The sequence below is a fragment of the Tachyglossus aculeatus genome, chromosome 5 (genome assembly GCF_015852505.1).
Source record: "Tachyglossus aculeatus isolate mTacAcu1 chromosome 5, mTacAcu1.pri, whole genome shotgun sequence".
NCBI lineage: Eukaryota > Metazoa > Chordata > Mammalia > Monotremata > Tachyglossidae > Tachyglossus > Tachyglossus aculeatus.
The window spans coordinates 17,124,842-17,141,495 of NC_052070.1; the positions used below are offsets into that span (position 1 = coordinate 17,124,842).

The following is a 16,654-nucleotide window of genomic DNA, read 5'->3' on the forward strand; positions in this document are numbered from 1 at the left end:
ACTGAATGGTAAGAAAAATGAATGGATTTGTATGTAAGGATTTATTTTTTTCTCACCCTCTGTAAAAGAACAGGAAAACAAAATGCTTCAATCACATTTTGGAGGATTTCAGGCCCTGTTTAGCAATTTTATCCAAAATGTAACAATTAATCAGTTAATCAATGGTATTTATTGAGCACTTAAGTATACGCATAGTAACGTACAAAATGCTTGGGAGAGTACAATACAACAAAGTTGATAGATGTGCTCTCTGCCCACAATGAGTGTGCAGTACAGAGGGGCAGACAGACATTAATTAATATGCATAGATAATTCATAATATATAATTTAAAGATAGGTAGTACTTAAGCATCTTCTCAACACCTTTTGTTGCTAAGTATTAACTGATGAAACTGGTAACAACAGTCTAGGGAAGGCTGGGAAAACTATCAGATAATATTCTGAAATATAAAAGATGAAAATTTGTGGTGTCTAGAATAAGGTAAAGACCATAAAATCATCAATCGTATTTATTGAGCGCTTACTATGTGCAGAGCACTGTACTAAGCGCTTATAAATGTTAACTTTTTAGTAAAAACCACCATTACAACCTGATGCTATGTAGATTGCTTGCAGATTTCTGGCTTCAATTCTGAACTTGAATTAATTTGACTTCAACCTTCAACTATTAGCTTGATAATAAATAATCCGTACTGCTACAAGTTCTCATTTTGAGTCATTTCTAGACTATCTAGAAGCTCCTCTTCTAGACTTTAAGCACCTCATGGTCAAGGGACATGGCTACCAAATCTATTATATTGTGTTCTACCTAGCACTTAGTTCAGTGCTCTGCATACATTAAAGCACCCAATAAATGTAATTGATGGATTGGTTGACTTCTGTTGACAGATATTTGGGGAGGAATATATGTTGGTTGTTGATACGTTTCGTGGCTTCTCCCGGTGGGTGGAAGCTCTTTAGGGGCGGGGAACGTGTCTGCTAATTCTGTTGCTCTGTTCTCTCCCACGTGCGTAGTTCAGCATTCTGCAGATAGTAAATGCTCAATAAATACCATTAATTGATTGATTGAAAGTGGTCAGAGATCCGTTTTTTCACTGGATAGTCCATTTTTCAGTTGGCTCATCCCCTGACTTGTTCTGAGACAGTACAAGACACATTTATGTCCAGGGTTTTTATTGTTGTTTCTTTAGCTCCCTCTGCTCTTGGTTTCTATGTTCAGACTTCACCCAGCCCCTGAAGAGAAGACAGAGGTCCTGGAGGATTCATGAGCATTGGAATCCCAGAGAAATGCTCTAGGTTCCTGACATGGTGTATGGTGTAAGCAGCATGCTGTAGTGGATAGAGCACAGGCCTGGGATTCAGAAGGTCGTGGGTTCTAATTCTGCCTCTGCCACTTTTCTGCTGTGTGTCCTTGGGCAAGTCACTCAACTTCCCTGTGCCAAAGTTACCACATCTGTAAAATGGAGATTGAGATTGTGAGCCCCACATAGGACAGGGACTGTGTCCAACCCAATTTGCCTGTATCCACTCAGTACCTGGAACATAGTAAGCGCTTAACAAATACAACAATAATAATACTACTAGTAATTATAATTATAATAATATAATAATTATATAATATATTGTGTAATATAATAATTATTATTATTGCATTTAACTGCACTCCAACATGGGGTCACATTCTATCCAAATGGAGAGGGGACTGTTTTGTGGAAAGAAAATTCTGTAATTCCTAAGAGTGTCTTATCCAAGACATGTAATAAAAGCACACATTAGGAAAGACCTGGGTATCAATATCACCAGGATTGGATGAGTGCCTACCATGCATTGAGTTCTGAACTGTATGCTTATCCAACAATGATAATTAGGTAAGCAGTGTGGCTTTGTGGACAGAGCACAGCCCTGGGATTCAGAAGGACCTGGGTTTTAAACCCGGCTCTGCCACATGTGTGCTGTGTGACCTTGGGCAAGTCATTTCACTTCTCTGGGTGTCAATTACCTCATCTATAAAATGAGGATTGAGAGTGTGAGCTCCATGTGGGACAGGGACAGTGTCCAACTTGATTAACTTATATCTACCCCAGTGCTTAAAATAGAGCTTGGCACGTAGTAAGCACTTAACAAGTACCATTATTATTACAATTGTATTTACTGAGCCTTATTGTGAGCAGAGCCCTCTACTAAGGACTTAGGAGAGTACAGTAAAACAGAGTTGATAGAATTCCTGCCTCAAAGGACTTACAATTTAGTGGGAGAGACTGACATAAAAGAAAATAAAAGATGGGAAGATGCTTGGTTGGGCTGCATTAAGGAAGTGAAGTCTTCAATCTGTACCCCAGAGGAGAAAGCCCGTTATTTTTACCTTGAGTAGGTTAGGGCTGCCCCTCTCTGGGTGGCACCTGGAGAGTTTCCAGTACTCTATCAGTCTCAACTATGGAAGGGAGAGTCAAGCAGAGGCATACCCATTCCATTCCTAGCTTGGGCAGTGGCTAGCGAATGGAAGGCATTCTGCTACAAGTCAGAACTCCCCTGTGCTGGGCGGCAGTGGCATGAGTGAGATTTGAGAGCGGAGACTCAAGTTTACTGCGTGGAAGGAAGCAATCGCAAATTGCTTCCATATTTTTACCAAGAAAACTCTATCGGTACACTACCAGAACGATTGCAAATGGCGGTGGGGCTTTCTGGGAGAGATGTGTCCATGGTGTTGCTATGGATTGGAGACAACTTGACAGCATAAGACCAGGTCAAGGTTGTTGAGGCACCAGGAGATAATGAACTGCCCAGGGTGACTCAACAAACCAGAACCATTTCTATAGGGGCTCAGGCCATTTCCAGCCTGCACAATCTTACCACTTGCCCTGTTCATGGTCTGATTTAGAGTTCATAAAGAGATGCTAATAGTGGTGGTATCTGTCAAGCCCTTACAGTGTGCCCAGCACTGTACTAGGCCCTTGGAGAGATACCAGATAATCAGGTCACACCCAATCCTAGTCCCATAAGAGGCTCACAGTCTTAAGAACAGGGATTTAATCTCCATTTTACAGATGAGGAAACTGAGGCCCAAAGAAGCAAAGTGATTTGCTCAAGATCATAAAGCAAGGCAGAGTCAGGATTAGAACCCAGGTCCCCTGACTCCCAGGCCTGAGCTGTTTTCATTAGGCCATGCTGTTTTCTTATGACTGATAGGTTGCCTCGTGAGCTATAAACAGAGCTACCCCATCTAAAAAAAACCCGGTAATTTCCTCAAACATGCTCACAGTTTTTTCAGTCAGATAAAAAGCAATTAAAATGCTTTCATAAATTCTGTGTACTAAATCAAAAAAGCTCTGTACTCTAGTGCACCACGTTAAGCCGTGATGTGAGTTTTTTAAAAAAAACCACAAGTGGAAATAATGCATTCTTCAAAGAGAAGTCACAACACTTCTAATCAGTTGCGTTTCAAGAGCACGAAAAAGAAGAATCAAGACTTAAATGAAAATGCGACGTTAAACAGAGATTAAATTAGAGGAATGAGCAGGTGCTGGGATTTAGCGTGTCACATTGTTGCTGCATCTAGTGACGCTTCTATTTTAGTGATTGCGATACACGGAGCTCTTGTGGTGCTACATGTCGGTTGGGCGTCCCTTACTCGATCTTTTCTATAGCAAAGTACGTCTAGCCATGCCCTTTGAAAAGGAAAATGACATTCTGTAACCTAATCCCGTTGAGCCGGCATCTTCCCAATGCTTAATTGTTCTTTCCTGCTACTAAGACAGACATTAACCATTTTAGGCCAACAGGATCATATTTGGCACATTATGGCTGGCCAATAAATCCATTCTTGAGCCATGCCCTCTTGCACCTTCTGCTGGTCCTTTGGGCACTGTCTTCCTTGAACTCCAAGCATTGTATGGTCGTTATGGGCAGGGAATGCATCTCCTAATTCTGTTGTACTGTACTCTCCCAAAAGCTTAGTGCAGTACTCCTGGCTCTGCCACTTGTCTGCTTGGTGACCTTAGACAAGTCACTTCACTTCTCTGGGTCTCATCTGTAAAATGGGAATTGAGACTGTGAGTCGCACGTGGGACAGGAACCATGTCCAACCTAATGAGCTCGTATCCGCCCCGGCGCTTAGTACAGTGCCTGGCATACAGTAAGCAATAAATACCGCAATTAATATTTATTATTATTACTTCGCACATAGGAAGTGCTCAGTAAATATGATTGATGGATCCTTTGCCTCAAAGGATGAGCTTGCTTTTAGGTCCTAGAGAGTATGGTTCCTTCATTGGCTGGTTTCATTATCTCCATCTTCTCCACGTCCTGGTTTCATTGAGAGTATGTGTTGCTTACAAGAATCATAGGCCTTTCAGGCTTAAAGGGACAAGATTAAAGCTGTAAATTGATTCTGGTCTTCCTGCCTACCAAGAGTGAAGGCTGAAAGTCTGGTATCCAGCCAGATCCTGTCTTGTTTCCAGTAAACTGAACCAGGTTGGCTTTTCTTTACTCTGTTAGATTCTGCCAGCAAAGTGTTGCACTCTTATCAGTACTGATTCTGATGGGTGATCAATTCTTGTTAAGCGTGTATGGAGCATTTTTGAATTTGCAAGAAGTGGAGAAGCACTCTGTCTTTTCCACTTAGGGAGGCAGCCAGGCCTAGTGGAAAGAGCACAGGCCTGGGAGTCAGAGGACATGGGTTCTTATCCCGCTTCCTCCATATAATAATAATAATGATGGCATTTGTTAAGCGCTTACTATGTGCCAGGCATTGTTCTAAGCTCTGGGGTAGATACAAGGTAATCAGGTTGTCCCAGGTGGGGCTCACAGTCTTCATCCCCATTTTACAGATGAGGGAACTGAGGCCCAGAGAAGTTAAGTGACTTGCCCAAAGTCACACAGCTGACAAGTGGCAGAGGCGGGATTAGAACCCATGACATCTGACTCCCAAGCTTTGCTCTTTCCACTAAACCACACTGCTTCTCATGCTTTATATGTCTGTAGTGTGACCTTCCCTTCACTGGGCCTCAGTTTCCTCTGTGTAAGATGAAGAATAAGACTGAGAGCCCTGTGTGGAACAGGGACTGTGTCCAGCCCATTGATCTTGTATCTACCCCAGTGCTTAGAACAGTGCTTGGCACATAGTAAGCACTTAACAAATACCATCGTTATTACTATTAGTAGTAGCATTATACATTATCCCTCTGTTGCTACCTGCGACATCAAGAACATATCTTCTCTAGAGGCTTAATTTCTTCCTGAGGGTCCCAAGGCCAATTTGTATGCGTGTCTGAGAATTGATTCATGACGTAGTGAAAAGATCATGGACCTGGAGTCAAAAGGTCTGGTATCCAATCCTGGCTCTACCACTTTTCTGCTTTGTGTGATTTAGGGAAAGTCATTTAACTTCTCTGTGGCTTAGTTTCCTTATCTGTAAAATGGGGATTCAACATCTGTTCTCCTGCCCCCTTCGTAAGTGAGCTATATGTGGGACAGGGACTGTTTCTGGCCTGATTATCTTTTGGCTACCCCAGACTTTAATGCAGTGTTTGGACAGAGGAAGTTTTTAATGCCAAATAACAAAAGCAATTATATTTTAATTGCCATTATCATTATTATTATTAATGTATTTGTTAAGCTGTTACTATACCAGAACTGTCCTAAGTGCTGGTTGAACACAGTCCATGTTCCATATAATAATAACAATAATGATGATGGTATTTAAGTGCTTAGTATGTGCCAAGCACTGTTCTAAGAGTTGGGGTAGATACAAGGTAATCAGGTTGTCCCACATGGGGCTCACAGTCTTAATCCCCATTTTGCAGATGAGGTAACTGATGCACAGAGAAGTGAAGTGAATTGCCCAAGGTCACCCAGCAGACAAGTGGATGTAGGGTTAGAATCCAGGTCCTTCTGACTCTAATGACTTGTGCTCTAATGACTAGGTAGACTGCTTCTCCAGCAATCACCACAATCATTGTTATTATTATTATATTACTATTATTATCAGTATTATTGTGCTCATTGAATCACACAACCACAATATATATGAATTAAAAGCAGAATCTCACTTTAAAGCTTGCCTGTGATTGTGATTCTTTGGGCTCATAATAAATCAATGGTATTTATTGAGTAATAATGATGGTATTTGTTAAACGCTTACTATGTGCCAAGCCCTGTTCTAAGCACTGGGATAGATACAAGGTTATCTGGTTGTCCCACGTGGGGCTCACAGCCTTAATCCCCATTTTACAGATGAGGTAACTGAGGCACAGAGAAGTGAAGTGGCTTGACCAAGGTCACACAGCAGACAGGTGGCGGAGCCGGGATTAGAACCCACAACCTCTGACTCCTTACAGTGTGCTGCGCATGGGGTTGATCACTTGGGAAAGTATAGTGCAGTAGAGTGGGTAGGAATCAACTCTGTGCACAAGGAGCTTACAAACTTGTGTAAATGACATTGGATAGTAGGGGTAGTAATAGTACTTATTAAACGCTACTGTGTGCAGAACACGGTACTAAGGTCTGGAAGAGAATACACCAATGGGAAATAGGGTACACAGTATGGTGTAGTGCATAGGCACGGGCCTCGGAGTCAGAAGGCCATGAGTTCTAGGTCTGGCTCTGCCACTTGTCTGCTGTGTGGTCTTGAGCAAGTCCCTTCACTTCTCTGTGCCTCAGTTACCTCATTTATAAAATGGGGATCAAGACTGTGAGCCCTGTGTAAGACAGAGACTGTGTCCAAACTGATTTGCTTGTACCCATCCCAGCACTAGCACTTAGTACAGTGTCTGGTGCATAGTAAGTGCTTAAAAAATACCCCAATTATTATTATTATTGTTAATTAAGTAGACACAGACCCTGCCCCTCAGGGTGCTCACAATCTCAGGTTTACTAAGTGGTAATAACATGCCAAGCACTGTACTAAGCACTGAGTTAGATATAAGGCAATCATATCAGACATAGACCCTGTTGCATATGGGGCTCACAAGCTAAATAGGAGAAAGAACAGGTATTATTTCCCCATTTTGCAGATGAGGGAACTGAGTGACTGAGAAAATGTGATATGGCACAGTGATTTATAAGAACCATATTCCACAAGCAATAGTCAAAGGTGCTAACATAATAGTTTCTTTTTCAATTAGTTCTTAATTGGACCCGTTAGGGTATATGCCAATGCAACTGCTTTTTGTGTAAATAGCGATTCATGTATTTATATTCATTTTGTTGTATACTGCTTCATTTATTTAAATTGCTTCATGTGAGTCACAGCAGGCATTGTGTTGATTTCATCAGTATTTCTAAACAATTAGTACAAGACTGGATAATGTCTTTAATGTTCACGTCAAGGATATCAATATCCTCTAAGCGAATTTCTTTTTGGATAAAATTTGATTGCCCAAACAAATTACCTTATGAAGTGGAAATATTACAAGTACATTAGGATTGAGCTGCTTATAATTTCTCCCATAATGCAATCTTAGCAAAACTCGGGTTGGCATTTTAAAAAGCATTTGGGACAGTGTACATATATATGTTTTATTATTCATCATGTGACCAGACCAGAACTGAAGTAAGCAGTGGTTATGGATTTATAGATGTATCTGTCAGCTCTGTGCAGGAAGAGATCTCAAGTTCACCTGTCCAGCTCCTTGACTCTGAATAGTTGAATGATTAAGCTGTCCAGGACAGGTGGGCTGACTGTCTCAAAAATATCTCAAAATGGAGACTATACAACTTCGCTAAGAGGTTTTTTTTTATCATTTTCTCCTCTGAATAGTCTAGAAATTCTTCCTTATGCCCAGTTAAAATCCCTCTGATTCTAATTTAAATCCATTTTCTCTCAGTTTGGTCCTCTGTGGACAAGAGAAACAACTGAATAGCTGCCACTTCTTAAAATCCCTGAAAGTGCTGGGAAAAAGATTATCTATCTCCTAATGTTCCCTGAGACAGATTCCACTCCCTAGTCTGTCCTTAGCTTTTTCTTATTGGACCTGGTAGTCAATTCCTGAGTCATCTTTGTAACTCATCTTTGGTTATCTCCATCTTCTCCATGTCCTTTCTTAAAATGACTTGACAGCCTGCTAACATGAGTCCAGAAGTGCAACTGTCACAGAAACCAGGGTAGGAAAGCTCCATTTCCTGTCAGAGACAAAGGCACCTGCTGGATTCCCCTGGGCCCTTAGGAATGAGAACTGAAGTTTAAGTTTCTTGAGGGCAGGGATTATGTCATCTTTATTGCACTCTTTCAAGTAGTCAGTACAGTGCTCTGTACAGAGTAGGTACTTAATAAATACCATTGTGTGTAAAAACCACAGGGAAGCTGCATGGCCTAGTGGATAGAGCACTGGCCGGGAGTCAGAAGGACCTGGGTTCATTCATTCATTCAATCATATTTATTGAGTGCTTACTGTGTGCAGAGCACTGTACTAAGCGCTTGGGAAGTACAATCCCACCTCTTCCACTTATCTGCTGTGTGACCTTGGACAAGTCACTTCCCTTCTCTGTGCCTCACTTCCCTCATCTGTAAAATGGGTATTAAAACCGTGAGCCTAATGTGGGACAGGGACTGTGTCCAGCCCAATTACCGTGTGTCTACCCCAGTGCTTAGTAAAGTTCCTGGCACATTGTAAATGCTTAACAAATATCACTATTATTATTATTATTATTATTATTATTATTATTATTATTATTATTATTATTGTCTGGTTGAGATCTGAGCCAGTTCAGCCCTCTGTTCCGGCCCTCATTCGGGGTTCTGTCTTGGGACTTTATGATCGCAAGACTGCTCCATCTGCTGAGGGTCAACCTGAGAAGTGCCCCAAAGTGAGATCAGTTTAGGGCTTGTGTTTGAAGGTGAGGTATAGGGGCTGAGCCAGCTGCTCCTGTCCGTTTGTTACATTGTATTGTCCCAAGCACTTAGTACAGTACTCTGCACATGGTAAGCACCTGATAACTATGATTGACTGACTGACCGACCATAGAATGGGAAACAGTAGGATTTTCTGCAGTATTTCCACTTTTTGCAGAGGGCATGGGTGGTCCTGCAGAGAGGCGTGGCTCAGACCCCATGAAGATGAGCATGAGTCAGGGGAAGGGCTGATACCTCTCTGGTCCCTGGGTATCCCAGCTTCTGGGTCAGGGCATTGGATTACAGTTGGGCTCTGCCTGCTCCCGCCGTCCAATCTATACTGCGTACTGCTTGGCCAGGTTTTGTCTGTGCCTGTGTCTGGCATTTTTACCTTGCTGGACTGCAGGCTGGAAGGGTGCTGAACTACTTCTGGTATTGCCATTGCTCTGACTTAGAAGATGGAAACATTGAATTAAAATCTAGTGGAACTCAAAAATCACCCTGTGTTTGAGATTCCTTTGCCTCCCTCTTTCAATCTACAGCAGATTTGAATATCACTGCCAATATACCTTTTCCCTTACCATTACCTTCCCTTAAATACCCATGTGTTTTAGGCTAATTCCAGCTTTTAGTTTTTCTTTATCCTTGAGAATGTGATGACATCTTTCTCTTATTCTGTCATTTGTGTTTTAACATTCATAAATAGGGCACATCTTCCTTTTTAAGAGCACAATTTGAATCTAAGTGAAAGGAAAATGGGCTGGTGCTTTTTTTTCTGATTAACTTTTTTTGGGGTAGAAGAGACTGAGATTCACTCTGCCTATCCTATTTGTAAGGTACTCTGAGGTACCTTCTGTAGGCCTTTCCAAGGATTAAACTCGATCACCTTTGAGTACAGTAGTAGTGGTATTTATTGAGTGCTGCTTAGTTCAACGCACTGTACTAAGTCCATGGGGAAGAAAGGAAATCAGAGTGAGTCTGACTGAAAAAGTAATAATAATAATAATAATGATAACATTTATTAAGCACTTACTATGTGCAAAGCACTGTTCTAAGCACTGGGGAGGTTACAAGGTGATCAGGTTGTCCCACATGGGGCTCACAGTCTTAATCCCCATTTTACAGATGAGGTGACTTGCCCAAAGTCACACAGCTGACAATGGGCGGAGCGGGGATTTGAACCCACAACCTCTGACTCCAAAGCCTGGGCTCTTTCCACTGAGCCACGTGGCTTCTCTAGTAGAAAATAGTTATTTTCTTCCTGTTTTACAGGTGAGGAAACTGCGGGACTCTGAAGGGAAGTGACTAGTAGGTCAGGGTAGAGCTGTCAGTATGACATGTGGACAGTCGTAACAAAAACTGTGACTTTTTTTGAAGGTTGTGACATTGTAATCCTAGCCTGGAGTTGTGAGAAAGCTAAAGACCACTCCCTCGCAGCAGTTGCTATTCTTGTTTTTTTTATTGCATTTACCCCATCATTTATTTCCCTTGATGCCTTTCATCAGCTCCTACCCTTCTCCATCTTCTCTGACCTCTCATTTCTTTTAGATTGTAAACCCCCTGTTGGCCCAGAATGGTTTTGGAAATATTTTTATGGTATTTATAAGTGCATACTAAGTGCCAAGCAACCGTGCTAAGAGTTGGGACAGATATTAGATAATCGGATCGGACATGGTGTCTATCCCACATGGGGGTCATTATCTAAGAGGGTGGGAGAATAGTTATTTTCTCCCTGTTTTACAGGTGAGGAAACTGAGGTACTGTGAAGGGAAGTGACTTGTCCAAAGTCATTCAACAGGCAATTGACAAAATTGGAACCTGACTCCCAGTGTTTTGTCCAGTCGATGGAAATTCAATCAATCACTCATCAATCAATCGTATTTATTGAGTGCTTACTGTGTGCAAAGCACTGTACTAAGCGCTTGGGAAGTACAAGTTGGCAACACATAGAGACAGTCCCTACCCAACAGTGGGCTCACAGTCTAGAAGGGGGAGACAGAGAACAAAACAAAACATATTAACAAAATAAAATAAATAGAATAGATATGTACAAGTAAAATAAATAGAGTAATAAACACGTACAAGCATATATACATATACAAGAGCTGTGGGGAAGGGAAGGAGGTAAGACAGGGGGATGGAGAGAGGGAGGAGGGGAAGAGGAAGGAGGAGGCTCAGTCTGGGAAGGCCTCCTGGAGGAGGTGAGTTCTCAGTAGGGCCTTGAAGGGAGGAGGTGAGCAAGCTTGGCGGATGTGGGGAGGGAGGGCATTCCAGGACGGGGGGATGATGTGGGCCGGGAATAATGACAATATCTTTCAGGCAGCGTGAAATAGGGTTTGCAGTGGTGTCTGGGGCAGTGTTGCGGGTGCTGTGGGATTGTGGAGAGCCCAACTTCCAACCCTGTGCTACTACATCCCCTTGGACCACTGCCGCCCATGCCTAGAGCTTCTGCTGGATGTCGTCCTGACATGGAGTCAAGGCAGGCAAGCAGGGCCGCAATGCAGTGCCTCCTCCTGCCACAACTCAATGATGCCACCAAATCAACCTATCAGTGGTATTTATTAAGCACTTACTGTCTGCAGAGTACTTTTTGAAGTACCCCATGGATGGTTCCACACCAGGCTGGGGTTCCTTCAGGCGCTTGGAGAAGTAGCATGGCGTAGTGGATAGATCGTTTACCTGGGAGTCAGAAGGTCATGGGTTCTAATCCGGTTCTGCCACTTCTCTGCTACGTGACTTTGTTCAAGTCACTTCACATCTCTGGGCCCTACTTACCTCATCTGTGAAATGGAGCTTGAAGCTGTGAGCCCCACGTGGGACAGGGACTGTGTCCAACCTGATTTGCTTGTTCATTCAATCAATCAATCAATCAATCGTATTTATTGAGCGCTTACTGTGTGCAGAGCACTGTACTAAGCTCTTGGGAAGTACAAGTTGGCAACATATAGAGACAGTCCCTACCCAACAGTGGGCTCACAGTCTAGAAGGGGGAGACAGAGAACAAAACCAAACATATTAACAAAATAAAATAGAATAGGTATGTACAAGTAAAATAAATAAATAGAGTAATAAATATGTACAAACATATATACATATATACAGGTGCTGTGGGGAAGGGAAGGAGGTAAGACGGGGGAGATGGAGAGGGGGACGAGGGGGAGAAGAAGGAGGGGATCAGTCTGGGAAGGCCTCCTGGAGGAGGTGAGCTCTCAGTAGGGCCTTCATTCATTCATTCAATCATTCAATCGTATTTATTGAATGCTTACTGTTTGCAGAGCACTGTACTAAGTACTTGGGAAGTACAAATTGGCAACATATAGAGATGGTCCCTACCCAACAGTGGGCTCACAGTCTAGAAGGGGGAGGCAGACAACAAAACAAAACAAGTGTATCCACCCCAGTGCTTAGTACAGTGCCTGGAACACAGTAAGTGCTTAACAGATACCACAATTATTATCAATTATTGTTATTGGAGGTGGACCTGTACTTTTGCAGAGTTGCTGCTATACCAGAACCCCAGCCTTGGCTGGAGGGGTGGGCCGGAACAGAAATGGAGGCAAAGTCCGGCAGGCTCCAAAGAGACCCCGCTCACATTCAGGGCTGCCTTACCTGGTGTGGATGGAGCTTTCACTGGAATTTCTCTTAAAATTAATGATATTTTTTAAACATTCATTGTTATGGTATTTGTTAAGCGCTCATTGTGTGCCAAGAACTTTACTAAATACTGGGGTAGATATAAATGAGTTAGGTTGGACACAGTCCCTGTGCCACATGGGACTCAGTGTAGGGGAGAGGAAGAACAGATATTGAACGCCCATTTTAGAGATGAGGATACTGAGGACTGAAACCGAGGGCCTAGAGAAGTTAAGTGACTTGCCCAAAGGTCCCCCAGCAGACAGGTGGCAGAGCTAGGATTAATAATAATAAAAACAATAATAATAATAATTATGGTATTTAAGTGCTTCCTATGTGCCAGGCACTTTATGAAACACTGGGGTGGATACAAGCAAATCAGATTGGGCACAGTCCCTGTCCCACGTGGGGCTCACAGTCTTAATCCCCATTTTACATATGAGGTAACTGAGGCACAGAGAAGTTAAGTGACCTGCCCCATGTGACACAGCAGACAAGTAGCGGAGCCAGGATTAGAACCCCTGAATTTCTGATTCCCAGGCCCGTGCTCTTTCCACTAGACGACACTGCTTCTCTGCCACTACCAGACACGTGTTTTTTATGTCATTATATTGTACTCTTCCAAGCGCTTGGTACAGTGCTGTGCACACAGTAAGTGCTCAATAATTATGATCGATTGAATGAATGAATGAGTAAATTCCTAGAAACAGCCCACAGATTGAATTGAAAAAAGGAACCTGAATCTTTGAACCTCAATGTAAAGAGCCTAGGAAGGCCCCAGTTGAAAAGGGGAAATCTCTGGACAGCACTCTCCTTTAATGAAAGGCAGGGGTACGTTGAGGATTCCTTTTCTCCTCTCCCTGTGAAATTTGCTCATTTCCAGGATTCTGCTGAGGTTAAAGCCGCTTGAGTAAGAAACCTGGCAGAACACTGCAAAGCCTCATATCTTTCCCCTCCTCCTCCCGAAAGTCTTCAAGTGTGTGCTTCTTTGGAAACGGCATCTTGACAGCGCTCCACCTGTGTCTGCCAAGAGCCTTTCCCAAGACTGTCAAGTCTGTCATTAGAACCAATTTTCCTTCAGTATCTGTTTTCTCACTGATCCTAAGAGCGCTTTCTAAGAACCTGCTATTTCTGTGCGAATGCAGGTTTTCCATGCTGGTACCCACTTTTCCACATGGTGGGAACGTAGAGTAAACAGTGGGAATGTGGAGAAGGGCCTCTGCCCCCCAGACTGCCAACCAGGAAGAAGGTCTCTTGAGATTGGATCCTCAGGGCTGGGCCACTTGGACCCAAAGCCCACCCATCCAGCCAAGCTAGGGGCGAGATAAAGCAGCCACTAGCTGGGGAGGGAGAGGGAAGGAGGGTAAGAAAGAAGAGGAAGAGTAATAATAATGATGGCATTTATTAAGTGCTTACTATGTGCAAAGCACTGTTCTAAATGCTGGGGAGATTACAAGGTGATCCGGTTGTCCCATGTGGTGTTCAGTCTTAATCCCCATTTTACAGATGAGGTAACCAAGGCACAGAGAAGTTAACTGACTTGCCCAAAGTCATACAGCTGACAATTGGCAGAGCGGGGATTTGAACCCGTGACCTCTGACTCCAAAGTCCATGCTCTTTCCACTGAGCCACGCTGCTTCACTTACTGTGTGCAGAGCAAAGTGTTTGGGAGAGTACAATGCAACAGAGTCGGAAGGCACATTCTCTGCCCCACAACGAGCTTACAGTGTAGCAGCCTCTGTCTCATCTTTCCTTCTGCCAGGTGAATGCCTGATTTAAAAAATAACTTTAGGTGATGTACTGTCTTCTCAGCATCCTCACATTCTTCCAGGAACAAAGGGCTAAACAAATCACCCTTAAAAATATTTTCCCTTACCAGAAAGGAAGTAAACAAGTAACTAAAGAGTCCCATTGTAAATAATAATGCAGCACTCGAGGACTCGCTCCTGATGGCATGTGCCAGCCCGCTAAGGAATTATTTATTTATTTATGATAATGTCTGTCTCCCCCCATCTAGAGTGTAAGCTCGTGGGCAGGGAATATGATCAGGGAAAGTGTCTGTTTATTGTTAGATTTTACTGTGGAAATCTGGCTGAGGGCAGAAACGGACCCTGGATGATTGTTTTTTAAAAAAGTCGTCAAGGTAAAGAAGCATTCCTGCCCCAGCATGCTCCGATTTTAAAGTTGTCAGTAGGTGCTGTGCTATTCATTCATTCATTCATTCAATCGTATTTATTGAGTGATTACTGTGTGCAGAGCACTGTACTAAGTGCTTGGGTAGTACAAGTCGGCAACATATAGAGATGGTCCCTACCCAACAACGGGCTCACAGTCTAGAAGGGGGAGACAGATAACAAAACAAAACATGTAGACAGGTGTCAAAATCGTTAGGACAAATAGAATTAAAGCTATATGCACATCATTAACAAAATAAATAGAATAGTAAATATGTACAAGTAAAATAAATAGAGTAATAATTCTGTACAAATATATACAAGTGCTGTGGAGAGGGGAAGGAGGTAGTGCCAGGGGAGGAGGACAGGAAAAAGGGGGCTCAGTCTGGGAAGGCCTCTTGGAGGAGGTGAACTCTCAGTAGGGCTTTGAAGGGAGGAAGAGAGCTGGCTTGGCAGATATGTGGAGGAGGGCATTCCAGGCCAGGGGAAGGATGTGGACCAGGGTTCCACAGCGGGACAGGTGAGAACGAGGCACAGTGAGGAGGTTAGCAGCAGAGGAGCAGAGGGTGCGGGCTGGGCTGTAGAGGGAGCGAAGGGAGGTGAGGTAGGAGGGGACGATCCATGTTGAGGTGTGTGAATAGATATATAGATACATAAGAAACAGTGTGGCTTAGTGGAAAGAGCACGGGCTTGGGAGTCAGAGGACATGGGTTCTAATCCCAGTTCCACCACTTGTCTGCTGTGTGACCTTGAGCTGGGGTTCTTAGCTTCTTTGTGCCTCAGTTACCTCTGTAAAATATGCATTAAGACTGTGAGCCCCATGTGGGACAACCTGATTACCTTGTATCTATCCTAGTGCTTAGAACAGTGCTGGGCACATAGTAAGTGCTTAAATACCATTATTACTATTACTATTAGATGTCAATATAGGTATATATCTGTCCTAATCCTCCTCGACCTCTCAGCTGCCTTCGACACTGTGGACCACCCCCTTCTCCTCAACACTCTATCTGACCTTGGCTTCACAGACTCCGTCCTCTCCTGGTTCTCCTCTTATCTCTCCGGTCGTTCTTTCTCAGTCTCTTTTGCAGGCTCCTCCTCCCGCTCCCATCCTCTTACTGTGGGGGTTCCCCAAGGTTCAGTGCTTGGTCCCCTTCTGTTCTCGATCTACACGCACTCCCTTGGTGACCTCATTCGCTCCCATGGCTTCAACTATCATCACTACGCTGATGACACCCAGATCTACATCTCTGCCCCTGCTCTCTCCCCCTCTCTCCAGGCTCGCATCTCCTCCTGCCTTCAGGACATCTCCATCTGGATGTCTGCCCGCCACCTAAAGCTCAACATGTCCACGACTGAACTCCTTGTCTTCCCTCCCAAACCCGGCCCTCTCCTGACTTTCCCATCTCTGTTGACGGCACTACCATCCTTCCCGTCTCACAAGCCCGCAACCTTGGTGTCATCCTCGACTCCGCTCTCTCCTTCACCCCTCACATCCAAGCCGTCACCAAAATCTGCCGGTCTCAGCTCCGCAACATTGCCAAGATCCGCCCTTTCCTCTCCATCCATACTGCTACCCTGCTCATTCAAGCTCTCATCCTATCCCATCTGGACTACTGCATCAGCCTTCTCTCTGATCTCCCATCCTCATGTCTCTCCCCACTTCAATCCATACTTCATGCTGCTGCCTGGATTATCTTTGTCCAGAAATGCTCTGGGCATATTACTCCCCTCCTCAAAAATCTCCAGTGGCTACCAATCAATCTGCGCATCAGGCAGAAACTCCTCACCCTGGGCTTCAAGGCTCTCCATCACCTCGCCCCCTCCTACCTCACCTCCCTTCTCTCCTTCTACAGCCCAGTCCGCACCCTCTGCTCCTCCACCGCTGATCTCCTCACCGTACCTCGCTCTCGCCTGTCCCGCCATCGACCCCCAGCCCACGTCATCCCCCGGGCCTGGAATGCCCTCCCTCTGCCCATCCGCCAAGCTAGCTCTCTTCCTCCCTTCAAGGCCCTACTGG

The 16,654-nt window shown here is 44.0% G+C and overlaps 1 protein-coding gene and 1 non-coding gene across 11 annotated transcripts in view; both read left to right on the forward strand.

Moving 5' to 3' along the window:
* The window catches only part of PTPRM (protein tyrosine phosphatase receptor type M), an 892,842-nt gene that overhangs the window by 210,422 nt on the left and 665,766 nt on the right, over positions 1-16,654 (forward strand). The gene's annotated exons all lie outside the window — the stretch shown is intronic.
* On the forward strand, positions 2,382-2,519 carry LOC119929011. The gene has a single exon (XR_005451155.1). It is a non-coding gene; the product is annotated as a small nucleolar RNA SNORA7 (small nucleolar RNA).